This window comes from Staurois parvus, unplaced genomic scaffold (genome assembly GCF_062004578.1).
Source record: "Staurois parvus isolate SC_StPar_1 unplaced genomic scaffold, SC_StPar_1.0 ptg000458l, whole genome shotgun sequence".
Taxonomy (NCBI): Eukaryota; Metazoa; Chordata; class Amphibia; order Anura; family Ranidae; genus Staurois; species Staurois parvus.
The window spans coordinates 2,996,023-3,014,740 of NW_028318254.1; the positions used below are offsets into that span (position 1 = coordinate 2,996,023).

At 44.8% G+C, this 18,718-nt stretch overlaps 1 protein-coding gene and 1 long non-coding RNA gene across 2 annotated transcripts in view; one reads left to right on the forward strand and one right to left on the reverse strand.

Annotated features, from left to right (window-relative positions):
* NTM (neurotrimin) overlaps positions 1 to 18,718 on the reverse strand; it is an 839,110-nt gene that overhangs the window by 714,005 nt on the left and 106,387 nt on the right. The window lies entirely within an intron of this gene.
* Positions 4,409 to 6,791, forward strand: LOC149452865 (uncharacterized). Its single transcript, XR_016314821.1, has 2 exons — positions 4,409 to 5,092; positions 6,433 to 6,791. It is a non-coding gene; the product is annotated as an uncharacterized LOC149452865 (long non-coding RNA).

The window sequence follows — 18,718 nt, forward strand, 5'->3', positions numbered from 1 at the left end:
CTGGCAGCATGACTGGACAGAACCATTGAGCTCACTATTAGCCCTGGTTCACACTAGCCCAAAACAGGAAAGTTGGAGCAACTTCCAGTGCGACTTTGCTGTATGACTTCTGGCATCCAGGTGCGACTTCAAAACAAATTCAAAGCAACTTTACTGATAAGAAACTCTCCTAAGTGACTTTGATGGATCTGTGTTTTTTTTAACCCTCACCTCTCCTCCCTGGTCATCCTTGCTGCCAAAAAAACTACACTACTTGCTGCCTAAAAACTACACTACTAAAAGTACATTCCATTCACACCTGAGCATAGTGGAAATGTGCATGTCTGGCAATCTGATGGACGTATCTGGGTTTGGCTGTTGCCAGGAGAACGGTACTTGCCTGACTGCATTGTGCCAAGTGTATAGTTTGGTGGAGGATGGGGTTATGGTGTGGGGTTGTTTTTCAGGGGTTGGGCTTGGCCTCATAGTTCCAGTGAAGGGAATTCTTAAGGCGTCAGCATACCAAGACATTTTGGACAATTTCATGCTCCCAACTTTGTGGGAACAGTTTGGAGATGGCCCCTTCCTGTTCCAACATGACAGCGCACCAGTGCACAAAGCAAGGTCCATAAAGACATGAATGAGCGAGTTTGGGGTGGAGGAACTTGACTGGCCTGCACAGAGTCCTGACCTCAACCCGTTAGAACACCTTTGGGATGAATTAGAGTAGAGACTGCGAGCCAGGCCTTCTCGTCTGACATCAGTGCCTGACCTCACAAATGCACTTCTGGAAGAATGGTCAAACATTCCCATAGACACACTCCTAAACCTTGTTGACAGCCTTCCCAGTAGAGTTGAAGCTGTTATAGCTGCAAAGGGCGGGGCCAACTCAATATTGAACCCTACGGACTAAGACTGGGAAGCCATTAAAGTTCATGTGCGTGTAAAGGCAGGCCGACCAATACTTTTGGCAATGTAGTGTGTATGTGTGTGTGTCTGTGTGTGTGTATATAATTTATTTTATTTTTTTCAATTGTAGTTGATTATGCAACTTCAAAAAGGAAGTTGAACTCTGCACAGATTTTCCTATTAATGTTCAGTTGAACAGGGATGGGGAGGGGGATGGATGGATTCAAGCGCAGCCAGTGTTGCCTATATCTGGGAGGAACTTGGGCAGCTTTTCTAAATGTTCCCCCCAAGAGGGTCGGGTGGCAGATTCACAGACACAGGATCAATTTATCTGGAAGAGGCTCCATTCAACCTAACTGCACATGTCGCAACTGAAATGTACGTTTCTGAAATCAGACATCCAACTGGCAATTTCTGTAGACAAGCTGTGAGCAGCGGCATGATCCCAAGAAATGTTTGTACAGAGATGCTAGTAAAACACACGATACATAAGAGCTGACACCTCTGATGTGGATTTGGAGATGTGTGGGCTCCCTTTATATTCTTCCTCCATAGCCTCCGAGCATAGAATTTCTGACAGACCACCACGCAAGATTCGCAGAAACCAGAAATGAGCATCCTTCCCTTTCAAATGGGTATTAAGCCGTGAACCTTTCACCCTGGCAGAGGCTCCGGGGGCCTCATTAAACTCATTCCCATACAAGCTCACTCTGAGAACTTCCATCTAATATATCAGGTGATCCACGCCGTGCCCAGGAAGGGTCATCTGTAGAAGCGGCAATTAATTGCGGCATTTTAATCCGACATCTACCCCGCCGCGGCTAAAACTGACAGGCTAGATGAGGATTGGAGATTTTATTCCCAACTGCAGCCTGAAATGGGATTCAGGCCATCATCTCCCCAACACACCAGCAGAAGGGAGAGGAGATGGTTAATGAATGTTCAATGCGGGGTAAATACAGAAGACAACACTGGATATCATAAGAAATAAGATAAAAAAAGACAAGTGCCAAATCTTGACATTCTGCATTTAAACTAACCCGGCGGACATGAGAGTCCCATCATTCTCATCCTCTGAATGACGACTGCAGCTATGGAATACAGCCAATGGGTTCCCTGGTTCCAACTCCGCCCATTTCTGAGCCCACACAAGGACAGAGGGAGCACACACAGCACAGAGTCATGTGACAGGAAACAGTCCAACCCAGAGGAAGTGTAAGAGTGAAATCGGTCAGTAAAATGATCAGGCTGACTGTACCACAATGACGGTGTCTGCTGGATATCGCTGTGTCCGTTTTAGCTCAGCTAGGGTAATTCTAATAACAGCAACAATGATAAAAATCTTCAGGGCTGGACAAATGCAGGTGACCATTTCATGCCCTGCCCACGTTCTGCATTTCATCTGCCCACTTTCCACATAGGCACACAAAAATCACACCCATTTTATGGTTTGATTCTGCCCTGAAACCCCCTCAGCAAGGACTGCCCATCACACCCACTTTACAGGTTGGCCCAGTTCAAACCACTCCTTTCAATCTGTAGGGACTGCCCACTCACAGCCCTGATCCTTGCAATGAATGCAAATATGCATCAATTCAAAGTTAATACTGTGATCCCCAGACACGTTGGTGAGGTGGTGGGCTAAGATTCAGGAATGTCTTGGCAAATCCAGGGCAGCTGGCATGTAAACAGTTGGTAGTGAGCCTAAAGTTTACAAATGGCATCCATAGTTGGAAAAACATGTTACAATCTGGTTGTGAAACCTAACACATTCAAGAGCAATCATATGGAGATCAAAGAGTGTGTGGGCACTCAGAAAACGTGTATGGAAATTTGTTTAATTAGTTTGTCCTTAAAGCTGAACTCTACCCAAAAGGGGATATTCCGCTCTCCCCCCCCCCCCTCACTTCTGCCACATTTGAATTGATTTTTTTTTGGGGGGGGTACCTGCTTCCACTTCTGCTTGGATCACTTAAGCGATCCGAGCGGAAGTTCTCCCCCGTCACAGGTCCCAGAAGGGCTGCTAGACCATTTACAAAGAGTAGCACGATTTGTGCATATACAGCAAGCAGCCAGCTGAGAAGCAAGGAGTCACAACTGGTTGCCTACAGTTAACATACCGGCATTGGGAACCAAAGACCAGTTAAGAAACCGGCTTGGATGAGGATGTCACTGAATTCTTGGACAGGCGAGTATCTGTGTATTAAAAGTCTGTAGACACAGTTTTTGTAGCTGCTGAATTAAGTTTTGCACATCTAACTAAAGAACCATTTTATGGACTCACTGCCATCACACTGCATGTTTAGGTGGTCATTCACACTAATGCAGTAACAGTTTTTCCTCACTAGAATAACGGCAATCACCGCTATTCTTTTCTATGTGCCCTGTTCACATTGCAATGCAGTATAGAGGTGCAGAGCAGTGAGCTGTGATAAAATTCAGCATGGATGGCACCACATGTCACTGCAGGGTAACCGTGCTGCTGTGCAGTGACATACAGGGGTTTATTTACTAAAGCTGGAGAGTCCAAAATCAGACTCCCTTCTGCATAGAAACCAATCAGCTTCTAACCTCAGCTTGTTCAATGAAGCTTTGGCAATGAAACCTGGAAGCTGATTGGTTTCTATGCAGAAGGGAGTCTGATTTTGGACTCTCCAGCTTTAGTAAATAAACCCCACATTGTCACTTTGTAGACTTCAAATAAAGTTGCCAAAAGAAAAAAAGAACGGTTATGTGGTAAAACGCTCATCCCATTGAACCCACACTGTGGCTCATTGCAGGCAAATCAAACAGCTGCCCACAAACTGATCTGCTCCAGTTTAATGTGCAGACAGTGTGAATGGGTCGTAATGCATGTTATTGTGACACAGGGCGTTACACTGTATGTGAGGTGTGTTACTATTTGTCTGTTGCACCCCCACATATCTGCAGTGTGCCCCAAACACACCTCCACCATCACAGTGTACACATACTGCCGTGCACTGCGCCTTGAAAATATCCCAGGACCAATTTAGTTGTGCGCAGAGATACACTGACAGATCATTATAGAACAGGCTGCCTCATACAGAATACAAAAAATGCGTGTTTTGCAGCGCAATGCTTTGTGGCGTAAATGGTCCATAAAAAAAAATGTCTTTTTGTTCCATTTTATGAGCCTTTTCTGTTGACTATTGACGCGTATACTTCCCGACTGCTGGCCGCCATACCAGACTCCCAGGCTCCTGAGCACTGCGATCATTTCTTCACACCTGATTAATAATAATTAATAATCATGGTCATCATCATTAACGGGTCCCGGAGTTCCAGGCCGGGCAGTTTTGCGGCACGCAACGGAAAGGCTCCTCTTTAATTATCCCTGAACTGTGTGCGATTTCTGAAGCTGCGTGCGTTCAGCTGGTGCGTGGGGGTCAGTTCCAGGATGCCATTAGCGGAATCACTGAGGCATCGCTTATTAATTGGAAAGCCTCCACCACCACTCCTAATGAAGGCGGTAACTGTTGCATAATTCAATATACGGTGGGCACGTCTCCCCCGTTCTGTCTGGAAGTGCGAGAGTCTGCAGCTGATCTATGAAATTAATTTTACATGCTGACAATTTAGCACGCCTCTGACCAGATAAGTACTATTCATTAATGTCTTCCTGAACGTTATCGCCGCGGATGTCTCCGTCATACGTAGAGCCGTACACAGACGAGATTGTACTGTGATTACAAATGATGAATCTGCACAGAAACAAATACACATCTAGCGGAGGATTGCTGCGTGGAGAATTCATTTTCCTCCCTTCAATTCATCACACCATCCATCAGGGAGGCTCCAGCTGGGGAAATATCGGCTGAGTGAACAAAATGTCTGCCTGCACGCTGCATGAGTGACTGGTCCACTTTAGGATAATAAGGTACCCGGCATTGCAGTGACATAGAATGGGGTAAAAAAAACAATGTGGACCCAAATCCACAGAGACAGACGTACAGCCTTGGATGCTGCGGCGGAGTCTAGTTTGGTTAGCGGTCAGAGCTGGGCCATATGTTCCCAAGTCACAGCCAAGGGGTAGCAGATCCCAACGAACTGAGTGCCAAAGAAACATGAACAGACCGGTAGATTGAAAAGACGATTCCTTGTCTACTTCCCAATGGAGGCTGTCTAGAATTCACAGTGCAGAAGTGCATTTCCCCTATTGGTAATGGCCCTCGTGGAAAAAAAGGTATTTTCTACACTGAACTTTCGTCCCCCAGCATTTTCTGCTTCTTTACATTAGAGTTCATGTGATCAATCAGTTGATCATCCATGTAGGATCATGTTAGAATACGAAGCAGGCAGAGAATTAGGGTGACCACAGCTGATGAGATTCCAGCTTTGCCTCTGATGACTGGTCAGGGATCGGCCATGTTTATCCCTCCTGGAGGGTGATAATTGAAATAGTCTTTGCACGTAGATATTTTACATTGTTATCTCTGGTTGTCAAATGTAAATAGTTACATTTTCTTTGTTTTTTAAGAGTTGGGAATATTTAGACTCCCTAGAAGGTCTCAGTGGGGAGATTTCCCTTTATTTCCTATCCTGAATACACAATAGGAAGTGAGGGAAATCCCCTCTTAGGCTGATGACACAAAAATCTATTTTTTCATACAGAATAATCACTGCTACAAATCGCCAATAACAGCAATTTACAGAGTCTTGAATAATGATTGAATCGCTAGAGACTCTGGTGATTTGCTACAATGTTGGGTTGTGCTCTGCTACAAATTGCTCTCCTTCAGCGATCTGTAGCCAGCATAGCAAATGCTGAAACACGTCATAGAAAAGTATTAAAGGCGATTATCGCTTGCGATTTTTGCCAGCAAACTGCAATTCTAATGAATCCCGATCAGTGAGCGTGAGAGTGAATTTTTAAAGTGACAAATCACTTTAACAATTCCACTGTTAGCGATCTCATAGAAAATCATTATTGTTCTCAAAGCAACAAGTCACTGTGACAAAACAGGTGGGTTATCTCTAAAAAAAAAAAAAAAAAAAAAAAATTGCCCGTTTCATCAGCCCTAGACAGTAGTCATGAAAACAGGTGCCTCCATTTTTCCCTACCTCCAGTTCTGGTGACAGCTAACATTTTGGAAATCCCCAGGACACTATTTCTGTTCCAGTGATAATGGAAGTAGAGATGGTGAATCTTCCTAGCAATAAAAACCTGACAGGCATTTTAGAGAAGGTTTCAGATACACTATAACTGAGTGTACCACCACTTCACACGGGATGTATTCTAACCACAGTGGATCCAGCGATGGACACATGACTACTGCCTGTCGTCAATGCAATGGGCCCTTCTTAAAAGCAGTACATAGCAGCCCTTGGTGTAAACATTAAGGCTGCAGGTAACAGTAACAAACAGACCTCCTCTGTGCTTTATCATGTCTTCAGAGTTAAAGAGTTAGTTCATCTTTCCCAAAACAAAACCCCCCCAAAAACACCTATGCAGCTAAGGGGCGTCTGTAGATAAAAAGAAACTGCAACTTTGACCAGAGTTAAATAATGTCTTGCTTTCAACAGGACAACAACCCTAAGCACACAAAGGAGTGGCTACGAGCCAACTCTGAACGTCATGGAGTGGCCCAGCCAGAGCCCAGACTTGAACCCGATTGAACATCTCTGGAGAGATCTGAAAATAGCTGTGCACTGACACTCCCCATCCAACCTGATGGAGCTTGAGAGGTACTGCAAAGAAGAATGGGGGAAATTGCCCAAAAATAGGTGTGCCAAGCTTGTAGCTTCATACTCCAAACGACTTGAGGCTGTAATTGGTGCTAAAGGGGCTTCAACAAAGTATTGAGCAAACGCTGGGAATATTTATGTACATGGGGTTTTTTTCGGTTCTTATTTTTAATAAATTGCAAAGATTTCAAAATGAACTTCTTTCACGTTGTCATTATGGGATATTGTTTGTAGAATGTTGAGGAAAAAAATGAATTTAATCCATTTTGGAATAAGGCTGTAACATAACAAAATGTGGCAAAAGTTAAGCACTGTGAATACTTTCTGGATGCTCTGTACATGGCTGAATGGGAGAAAGGCTTTCACAGCCACATCATCTCCTGTATTTGGTGACAAAGATGCCGTGTGAGTGTTGTGTAGAAATAAGTGCAGACCACCATGTCTAAGTCACGATGGAGCTCAGGGATTGTTGGTGGAGAAATTTAGCTGATTATTTCCCAACTCTTAAAACATCATCTTTTCCATAAACTTGTGTTATTTCAGATTTAGTCACAGCCCATCCTGGGAAATATGCTGCAGGCCAAGAATCCTTCTACCATGAAATATTGTTGTCACACATCCCGTGGCAGGTCACTGACCCAATCTGTCACCCAGCTTCACTTTCTGTATGTAGTTTGTTTTATGAAAAGGTGACAACATAAAACAAGATCCATCAATCCTGCTCACAACACAAAATCCACCATGGCTGATTGCTATAGCATGAACATTGTCCGTAGGGTTGTACATCCAGAGGCCTCAGTAACATTTCTAAGGTAGGAAGGAGAAGATCTGACACCATGGTCCAATGGCTGAGGATAACCTATGCATGGTTACAGCACACATACACCATATACAGCACACACACAGTAAATGGCATACACAAATATTCAACATGCATAGTATACAACACACAAGGTAAACAGCATATACAGTATACAGCACATGCACAGTAAACACACACGGTACACTCCACACGCACTTAAAGGCCCAGTTCACACTGAATGGTTTTTTTAAAGCATTTTGAACTGCAGTGATTCCCATAACATGGGAAATAAAATAAGTTCCAGTGGAGAGTGTTCACATCTACACAGTGCATCTTTGGAGTGGTGCAATCCAGTTTGAAGCTCCATAGAGTTGAATTGAGACCGCATGGGAAAGCCTATCTGTTCACATGTAATGCGATTCCAATGCACTTTTCAACAGTGTTCCCTGTGTTACTGACGAGAGAGCAAGAAAACCTGCATTAAAATCGCACGCAAAATGAATTAGTATTCCAGCAGGTGAATCGCACTGCAGCTGTTTACTGAATCACACATCAAAACTGATGTAAATCGCATCCACTTCAGCCTGAACCTAGCACACACAATATACAGTACACAAACGTATACAGCTGTTCTGTCTCTCCAATCTAAGCACTGACAGTGTGATCTCTGTAACTTACAGTTGTGATGAGATAGCGATAACTTCAACCTCAGTTGGATACCACAGTCAGTGACTCAATGAGAATGACATCTTGTAGATCTTGTAAAGTTTATTCCATAAACTGAGAGAATCTTACAACAATGAAATTCTATAGGTCAAAAAATCATAATGTTTCCTGCTCCATGCCATGAGGCTTGCTGCAATGCATCTCTGGGAAAGGGGGGGGAGCTATCTATACAACATTAACTAAACCAAAGGAAAGGGAGGAGCAGAGACAAAATATAGAAAACATTTAAAGGCATATGACAGTCAATATGACAGTCATGTGAAACATGACAACAGCACATAGTACACATGTGTATAGAGGAAGGGGTGTATATGTGTGTGTAGATGGTTTCTCTACATATAGAAAGTGGATACATACAGTGTGTGCTTATAGGGGAAGGGTACACATGAGTATATTGAGGAAGGGTATACATGTGCATACATGGGAAGGTATAAACAGGCATACACGTTTATGTGCTTGGCATACTTGATATGACCATACCATTAATGTCATCAATAGTTAACATAAAGAGCCCGGAAGTCAAACATACTGGAGGAAATTCAATACAGCTGTTGCACCACTTTTCTGGTGTTAATCCCGCTTGTTAAAGCGGAGCTCCACCCAAAAGGGGAAGTTCCACTTTAATGCTTTGTCCCCCACTCCCCATTAAGGATTGGCACCTTTGGGGAGTGGGTACCTGAATTTGACAGGTACCCACTCCCACTGCAATCGCCTAGGCAATCAAAAGTGGAAGTTGTCCTACCCCCCCCTCCCCGTAGTCTTCTGGGACACATGACAGGTCCCAGAAGACTACGGGGCCATTCACATAGCGCAGCACTTCTCGCACATGCGCAGTGGGCACCTGGTGTGAAGCCACTAACTGTCACAGCCTGGTGGCCACACTAAAGAGGCCAGCACCAGGGAGAGAAGACAGCCGATAAAACCAGAGGTGGTGAGGACACTGCTGGACAGAGGACAGTTTTTGTAGCTGATGACTTATTTTTTTTTTTCAGCTGGAACTCCGCTTTAATGTATTGTGCCAAATTCATGAAGTGTTTGCTGCACTTTGCAAATGCACCAAATTCAAGTAGTTCTAAAATGCACGGCTTTTACATTGTGTTGCATTGAATGTGTTATTTGTACATTGTGTCACATTGAATGCGTCAAATTCAAAAGTGGAGCTATGACCAATTCTCTTTTGACGCACAGAGAGAAAAACTAGCTCAGATTTTGCGAAAGTGTCTCACAAACATTCTAAAAGTGGCATGAGCCAAATTCAAGTTCTAGATAGGTAGATGCATTTGGCACCTTCTTCACCACTATTAAAATGCATGAGAGATACTTTCGCAAAATTTGTCCACACTAGTCTTTATGAATATCAGGGACTGACTCCCAGCTAGTGCTTGGGTGTTTCACTAATATCTGCTTTGTGCAGTCTGTCCTATACAGCATCCATTATTTTGTTAGTTGATTCTAGGTATTGCACCCACACCTTGATATAGGTGAGACAGAGCATACATTTAGGTTACCCTACCTTAAGTTGTGGCTTTTTTGTTTGTATTATTTTCCCAGGTAGTGATCACTGTCTCCTGACAATGATCAGCTAACAAAGCAGTCTTACTTTGACTGGCGCAATCTTTGTTACCAGGCCACAAGGCTTAGCCTCCGCACCCATAGAGGCACCCTTTTAAATTTCGCATATTTATTTCTTCTCTCCATGTGTGTGTCACCATGCACTCACATGTGTTCCTTTTTCACTTGGATAGTGGGCTGTTGGCCATCAGGTACCGTCCTCACCTGCCTTGGTGGTCTCTCTTCAGGAGAGCCTCCACCTAGTTCTTGTTGGTTGGTTTTGGCTGGTCTTGAGCATAGGCCTTTTGGTGTACCTGAGTGTGCCTTACCCCCATCAGGAGCTTTGCGTCCTGTGAGCTCTGGAAAAGGTCCTTCCGCTTTGGGAGGGGACCAATGCACACCCTAAGTGCACTTTGTGTGTGTTCACATACACTTTTTGGTTCATTTTTGTTTTGATTTTGCGCATTTTGGGCTTGGAAAAAAATAAAAAAAACAGCCTATAAATTGTTCTGCCATAATTGTTCTCCATTTTTGCCTGTCATCTACGGGTGGGTGGATGGCCACACTTTATAAGCTTTCTGCACTGCGGCCTCATAAGTCCAGACAGCTACCGGTCAGCAATGGGTTACTAACCGAGAAGAAGCTCGTGTATTGCCCTCTTACAATGCTCTATCTATTATCGTCTGCAGGATCGTCTCCTCTAATCCATTAGCATTGATGTCAGCGCTTTCCGCTCAGATTGACGTGCAGGGGTCAGCATATTAACATTGCGTGTAGATAAATCACAGGTACATTGCAGAGAGCGGAGACTCCATTTATATTGTAATTATCTGCATGTTTATGTGTTTATACAATCTGCGGCGCACTGCGCGTTCCCAGCGGAGCGCGCATCTCCCCAATCTGAAATGAGGATGGAAACGTCTGATTTCCTCTTCTGCCTCCGGCTACAAAGGGCGATTAATGTATATCAGGAGTTTACATTAGTGTCAGGACGGCGAATGAGTCGTAAAGTGTAATATCCTCTAATTCCGAAGAGGGAGAATCTTTCATTTTCTGCAGTCTGGGAGGAAAGTTGCATTTTCAGAGCACGCTTTCGCATGCAAATCGCAGCCAATTTTCTGGGTAATCAGGATAATGTGGACGTCACAATAATGAACCTTAATAAGGCGAAAATACAGCCGGATGCTGCGACAACGTGCGGGAGTTATTCACACTTTTCCACAACTGCGTTATAACTGCGGTGGATGGCTAATCTTCGCCTCTCACACCACCGTGATTCCTAGAGCAATATGCAGCACAGGAAACGTCTCCCGCAATGCCGCTGGATTAATTCTGCTGCCCCTTGGGAGAAGGAGAGAGACATATCACAGAGTAATATTCATATCTCTGGATGATACACACCCTCTGGTCTCACATCTTCAGCGCCGCCGCCAGAGGAAGGGTTAACCAGTGCGGCGTTCAATCTGATTATGGCATTGCCGTTATGTTGTACGGTAGCAGACGGTTTAATAAGAAAAGCTGCCTATGGCCCCGGTATAAAGCACAAATTAGCAAGCTGCCACCTCTGTTATTCTGATAGGCCGCTGTCGCTCCTCCTTGTGGGGTGCCCCCATCTGGTGATGTCACGCCGGTGAGATGAAGACGGGAATCCGCGGGGGTTTATCAACTAATCTCTAGCCGTTATCAGCTCTGCATCGATGTAGCTGAGCGTTGCCTGCATGGCTTTTCATGAAAATTAAATAAACTAGAAAATGCCAATCGACATCGGCAGTGTGACAGAGCCTCTGAGGGTCTGCAGATGTCCAGAAACACAACCTGTGCTTACACTCATCGATTCCATAGTATAAAAGTACTACTAAAGCTATGAAAGAAACAAACTCCAGTCAATGGCAAGCTGATGAACTCCGGTATCATCCAGCATGCAGGAAATTTTTTATGGTCAGCTATTAAGCTTTCTGTACTTGATAAGAGGGAACATACATAGAAAAGCACAACTGACCTTTCACTTTACATCAGCTACATACATTCAAAGGACATGTGTGCTTTATGAAACAAGCACAAGCTGAGCAGAAAAACATCCTCCCTGTAGGCATGCTGCAGAAAGGGACCCTTTATTTCTGTATGGAAGCAGTGGGCTCTCTGCAGAGTCTGACCCCCCCCCCCCCAGCCCTTTAATTGGCAAAGCTCCCTGCTGATTGGAAATATCTCAGCAGGGGCAAACCATACCTGTGCAGAGAGACTGCTGCTTCCACAGAGAGCAACGGTTCTTCTCTGCAGAATGCTGGCTGGGGACAGGCATTTGTATGCAGGCAGTGCTTGTATTATAAACATGCTGCACACATTTTCTTTTGATGCTCCCTGAATATACTGAGTTGATTTGAAATTAAAGTTCAGTTGGTCCTTAAAATGTAGACAGCAGTCTGTTATAGCCCATAATTGGGATTTGTCACAAATTACCTGTAGAGGGACATTCAAGATATATATATATATATATATATATCACACACACATACACTATATTGCTAAAAGTACTGGGACACCCCTCCACATCATGTGATTCAGGTGTTCCAATCACCTCTATGGCCACAGGTGTATAAAATCAAGCACCTAGACATGCAGACTGCTTCTACAAACATTTGTGAAAGAATGGGTCGCTCTCAGGAGCTCAGTGACTCCAAGCGTGGTCCCGTGATAGGTTGCCACCTGTGCAATAAGTCCATCCATGAAATTTCCTTGTTACTAAATATTCCACAGTCAACTGTTAGTGGGATTATAACAAAGTGGAAGCAACTGGGAACAACAGCAACTCAGCCACAAAGTGGTAGGTCATGTAAAATGACAGAGTGGGGTCAGCGCATGCTGAAGCGCACAGTGCGCAGAAGTCACCAACTGTCTGCAGAGTCAATAGCTAAAGAGCTCCAAACTTTGTGTGGCCTTCAGATTAGCACAACAACAGTGCATAGAGAGCTTCATGGAATGGGTTTCCATTGCCGAGCAGCTGCATCCAAGCCTTACATCACCAAGTGCAATGCAAAGCACCGGATGCAGTGGTGTAAAGCACGCTGCCACTGGACTCTAGAGCAGTGGAGACGTGTTTTCTGTAGTGACGAATCATGCTTCTCTGTCTGGCAATCTGATGGATGCGTCTGGGTTTGGCGGTTGCCAGAACGGTACTTGCCTGACTGCATTGTAACAAGTGTAAGGTTTGGTGGAGGGGGGATTATGGTGTGCTGTGGCATATTAAGGTGTTGCGCTGCCCTAGGCAACACAAAAGTCCCCCCCCCCTTCCCTGCAGAGAGAGAGCCTGACATTGACCTGCAACACCTCTGCCCCCCCCAAGAATGGCTTCCACTACCACCTCCCCCCATACACCGGCAACCCCCCCCCCCTCCAGCGCTAGAGAGAAAGACACTCACCTTCGCAGCTACGAACATCCCTGAGTACGAGTCAGGCTCTGTATACACCGTCAAGCAGCCCGCAGCCTCTCTTGGATCCCACCTGCTCCCCATGCCACAAGTGTCCCTTCTTCTGGGCGGCAGTGCTGCCCCCATGAAAAATGCCGCCCTAGGCAAATGCCTTGTTTGCCTTGTGGTAAGTACGCCCCTGATGGTGTGGGGTTGTTTATCATGGGTTGGGCTTGGCCCCTTAGTTGCAGTGAAGGGAACTCTTAAGGCGTCAGCATACCAAGACATTGTAGACAATTTCATGCTCCCAACTTTGTGGGAACAGTTTGGGGATGGCCCCTTCCTGTTCCAACATGACTGCACACCAGTGCACAAAGCAAGGTCCATAAAGACATGGATGAGTGAGTTTGGGGTGGAGGAACTTGACTGGCCTGCACAGAGTCCTGACCTCAACCTGATAGAACACCTTTGGGATGAATTAGAGCGAATTCCAGGCCTTCTCGTCTGACATCAGTGCCTGACCTCACAAATGTGCTTCTGGAAGAATGGTCAAACCTTCCCATAGACACCCTCCTAAACCTTGTGGACAGCCTTCCCAGAAGAGTTGAAGTTGTTATAGCTGCAAAGGGCGGGCCAACTCAATATTGAACCCTAAGGACTAAGACTGGGATGCCATTAAAGTTCATGTGCGTGTAAAGGCAGGCGTCCCAATACTTTTGGCAATACAGTGTATATCTACATAGCTTGTATATCTTCAGAGCTTCTCAACCACCTTGGGAGAATTGTTCTGATCAGTAAATGGCACCATTGGTGGTCTATCACAGGCAGATTGTGAGATATTTTCCCAGTATTACCCAGGTGATGGTAGTTTCTACTCAGACCTGACAGACGGATGAACAGGATATAGCACAGCTCCCTTTATTTCACAAATCCAATGTAATGGTGTCTATATATTTTTACACGGCAGATTATAACACGCCAGACATGGCTACAGATGCAACATTAGGAAGGAGTGTGTAACACATGACACACAATCCGCACAGGGCAGCCTCTTTATGGGTTTGTTACAGGGAACTGGAGAAATTCGACGCTGAAGTGTAATTTAAAGACAGGAACGAACTGATAACACATCTGAAACACTTTAAGAGGAGAATCCAAAGCAAAAACATATCAATATTAAGCTTCATATGAGGAGCCAGCGGGAATAATAGTCATAGAGGAGATGGACATACGCATGACAATCTCCATCCAACTGTATGGCATGTCAGAGATAGGACAAAGCTTACTGGAGTTTTCATACACAACCTCTTCCCCAACCCCTCCAGTGATCAGACTGCCACATGCTGCTAACTTGGTAAAAAGTCACAAGGCGACAGGTTGCAGTAGGAGATGATTTGTGTCAAGCATTTGTAAACACAGCCAAGAACTGCACAAGTACCAGAGGCTGGGTTTGTGTGTTTGGTAGAGAGGAGACTTGTAGGACAAAACTAGGAAGATGACAAGAGGATATTCTATAAATTCTCTCACCTCTAGCAATAACCATACAATTGGGGTGGGAAGTTGTTGGGGGTCTCCTGTAGATGCATTTTCCTGTCACGCTGTATTTCTTGGTGATTTTAATGACTCACAGTCACTGCACAGTGTATGAGAATCTGTGTCCAATCTTTCCCACCAGCCCATAGGCAATGCATCTGACCAGCACAGACCCTCCATCTGTAGACAATCCATCCCACCAGTGCAAACCATCCGTTGGTGAACAATCTGTCCCACCTGTACAGACCCTCTATCTGTAGGCCATCTATCCCACCAATGCACATCATCCATCTGCAGGCAATCTGTCCCACCTGTGCAGACCCTCTATCTGTAGGCCATCTATCCCACCAATGCACATCCTCCATCTGCAGGCAATCTGTCCCACCTGTGCAGACCCTCCATCTGTAGGCCATCTATGCCACCAATGCACATCCTCCATCTGCAGGCAATCTGTCCCACCTGTGCAGACCCTCCATCTGTAGGCCATCTATCCCACCAATGCACATCCTCCATCTGCAGGCAATCTGTCCCACCTGTACAGACCCTCTATCTGTAGGCCATCTATCCCACCAATGCACATCCTCCATCTGCAGGCAATCTGTCCCACCTGTGCAGACCCTCTATCTGTAGGCCATCTATCCCACCAATGCACATCCTCCATCTGCAGGCAATCTGTCCCACCTGTGCAGACCCTCCATCTGTAGGCCATCTATGCCACCAATGCACATCCTCCATCTGCGGGCAATCTGTCCCACCTGTACAGACCCTCCAGCTGTAGGCCATCTATCCCACCAATGCACATCCTCCATCTGCGGGCAATCTGTCCCACCAGTGCAGACCCTCCATCTGCAGGCCATCTATGCCACCAATGCACATCCTCCATCTGCGGGCAATCTGTCCCACCAGTGCAGACCCTCCATCTGCAGGCCATCTATGCCACCAATGCACATCCTCCATCTGCGGGCAATCTGTCCCACCAGTGCAGACCCTCCATCTGTAGGCCATCTATGCCACCAATGCACATCCTCCATCTGCGGGCAATCTGTCCCACCAGTGCAGACCCTCCATCTGCAGGCCATCTATGCCACCAATGCACATCCTCCATCTGCGGGCAATCTGTCCCACCAGTACAGACCCTCCATCTGTAGGCTCTGACTCCAAGCTCACAGTTCTGCCAAATCTCAAACTGTCACAACCATCTTCTAAGATGGGTCACTCAAACCAGATACAAATAATATTGATCAGAGGAGCAGAAGATGAACATCTATCAACAAAGTAGAATAGTGTTTATACACATATATATTTCATCACCCAAGCTCTGTGATCCAGGTTTAGATAGGGTCATTCACAGATCAAGGAGTACCTCTGATCTCCTATACCCCAAGATTCTGAGAAAAAGGCTATTGCATGTTCTCTGCACATCACTATGGTAATATGCCAGAGATAAAAATGTATAATAACAGTGTGTGACTGTGGTAGGACATTAGATTGTAAGCTCTTCAGCTGCAGAGACTGGCTCAGGGTTCTCTGTACAGCACTACAGATTATATCACAGCTACAGTATATAAATGAATTGTAATAATAATAGTGTGTAACTGTGAGAGGACATTAGAGTGTAAGCTCCTCTGGGACAGAGGCTAATGGGATGGGCTCAGTGTTCTCTGTAGAAAGTCTTCCTCTATTACTCTAATATATATTTCCCGACTTTCATTTTTTATACATTCCTTTATCGAGAAAGATTCTTGTTAATTCCTCATTAACCTGGTTTCAGCTCAGTTTATTTCTGAATAGTTCATTGTACATTTTTCCTTTGGGGTTTTGTATTGTGATTTTGGTGCGTCTAGGAATATGAGAAATTGATGGAAAGGTTCAGCAAATTTTAGCTCTCTTATAATGTAATTTTATAAAGAAAAAGAGAAATAAATTATCACCCAGAATTATCTCAGGAATGAAGAACCATCAGATTGCACAGATATCTGTCTGATAATATTGCTGATTAAACATTTTGGATATTTACTGCAACTGATTATAATTGAGAATCCTCTTGAGGTTGTGAAGGGTGACCCCCTCAAAGTAGTATAGAAGGCTAACTTTTCTATCACACGGTGGAATTCTTGATTTATGGTGGGGTAAATGGAAAGTTGGGTGACAGTCACTTTCATTTCCACAAATTACTTTTATCTGGGGCTCTGTTGGAGAGATTTCCCCTCACTTCCTGTCCTGCTGATGTTTCACAAGACAAGAAGTGAGGGGAACTCTGCAAAAGAGACAGACAGAAATAAAAACATGCCAAGGGATTGTGCCTTTCCTGACTCTTGTAAAGAAAATGATTTCTATCTCTATGTTTGTTGCTGTTGGAGAGTGTTTAATATGGGGCAGGGAATGAAGGAAAATCTAACAGAGCCTAAGGCTAGGTTCACATCTGTGCGAGTGGTGCCGCTGCGGATCCCCACAAAAATCCATGCACCCGCACAGAGGAATGCGGACCTGCGGGCGGGTGTCATTAATTCTAATGGCATGCCGTCCACACTGGAAAACGCAACCATACCAGGAACCGAGGTTCCTATGCGAGCTGCGTTTTCCAAAGAAGTGCAGGGACTTCTTTTCTGCGTGTCATGGGAGTCCATTCAAATGAATGGGCTCTCGGGGCCACACAAAACGCGGCCCCCATGGCCGCATATATGTGAACCAGGGCTTAGACAGCAGTACACACCTGGCAGGGGTTCTAACTCTTCAACACCCCATCCAAAACGTAGGCCTCTTTAACACAGGCATCTGGGAAGTGGTAAAAGCAGCCAGTTGATCTGTGTTTTTACACCAGTCCTCAGAGGTAGGCTAGAACAGTGTAACTGATAACAGTCAGCATAGGCAGAGAGCACAGGATTTATCAGCTCACAACATTTCTGCCAGGATCAGGTGTTGTTTTTTTAACATATCAGATTTAACAAAATACCTTTTGAAAGTATATTTAACAGAATACAAATATCATCTTTAAAAAAAAAAGCAAAAAAATTTAAAAAAACCCCACACATGGAAGCAGCAGGATACACCACCTGAACAACCTGGAACCACTGCTTCATCTCCTTAGGAGGTAGATCGCTTTTCAGATGGTGGTAGAGACTGTCACCCACATGAACAGGGACTAGGAAAATGAAGTTGATATACATTTACTGTTTCAAATGGCTCTTTCTCTATGCACTTGTTCACATCAGCAGCCACGTTGAACGCACGCCACTGGTGTGTGCTGGGAGGAACTGTACTGATCCCGGCACATCCAGCTTTTCATTTTTTTTGTACGAACTTTAAGAGCCAGTTCATACCAGAAACCTCATGTTCTGTGTGCGTTTCACACACCCTGTTCTAAATGCACTGCAGATGCAGTGGGGGTCACTGTATTATGTTTTAATCACTTTATAACAAATTTGGACTTTTTTTGGATAAACAGATTTATTTTTGTTTTTTATTATGATCACTTTATTGATATATTGAAAATTTTTTGTCAGTTTGTATATATATTAGTATATTTCACACACTTTATATAGTTGGATAATAGGAGCGCAACATTCATAGATATATGGATTAACAATACGTTGTCACCTACATGAAGATCAGAAGGACAGAGCATACACATGCGGTGAAGGAAACACACATGGAACCCACTTTTCACTCACTTTGTTCTGGTTTGAACCAGCCATTAAAGTGTTACTAAACCCCGTACCCTGCATTCACTATATCTGATCTCCCACAGAACACACAACATGGAAATGCAATGACTTTGGTAAATATAAACTGCTAAATACCTTTTCTCATCAGCAGTACATCTGCAGGCACAATCCTGAGCTACCTGCGTCCATAGAAACACATGCACAGCGTGGCATGGCGTGGCCCCACCCCCCACTCCTTCATAACAGGATTTGACTGACAGCAGCAGGAACCAATGACTTCTGTGCCTCAGCAAAATCTGTGAGACCGGCAAGAGCCGCTACAGACGGGCACAGTCAGGTAAGTATAAGGGGGTGAGATACAGGGAATGCATTGAAGTGTTACTAAACCCCGGACCCTGCATTCACTATATCTGGTCTCCCATAAAACACACTACATGGAAATG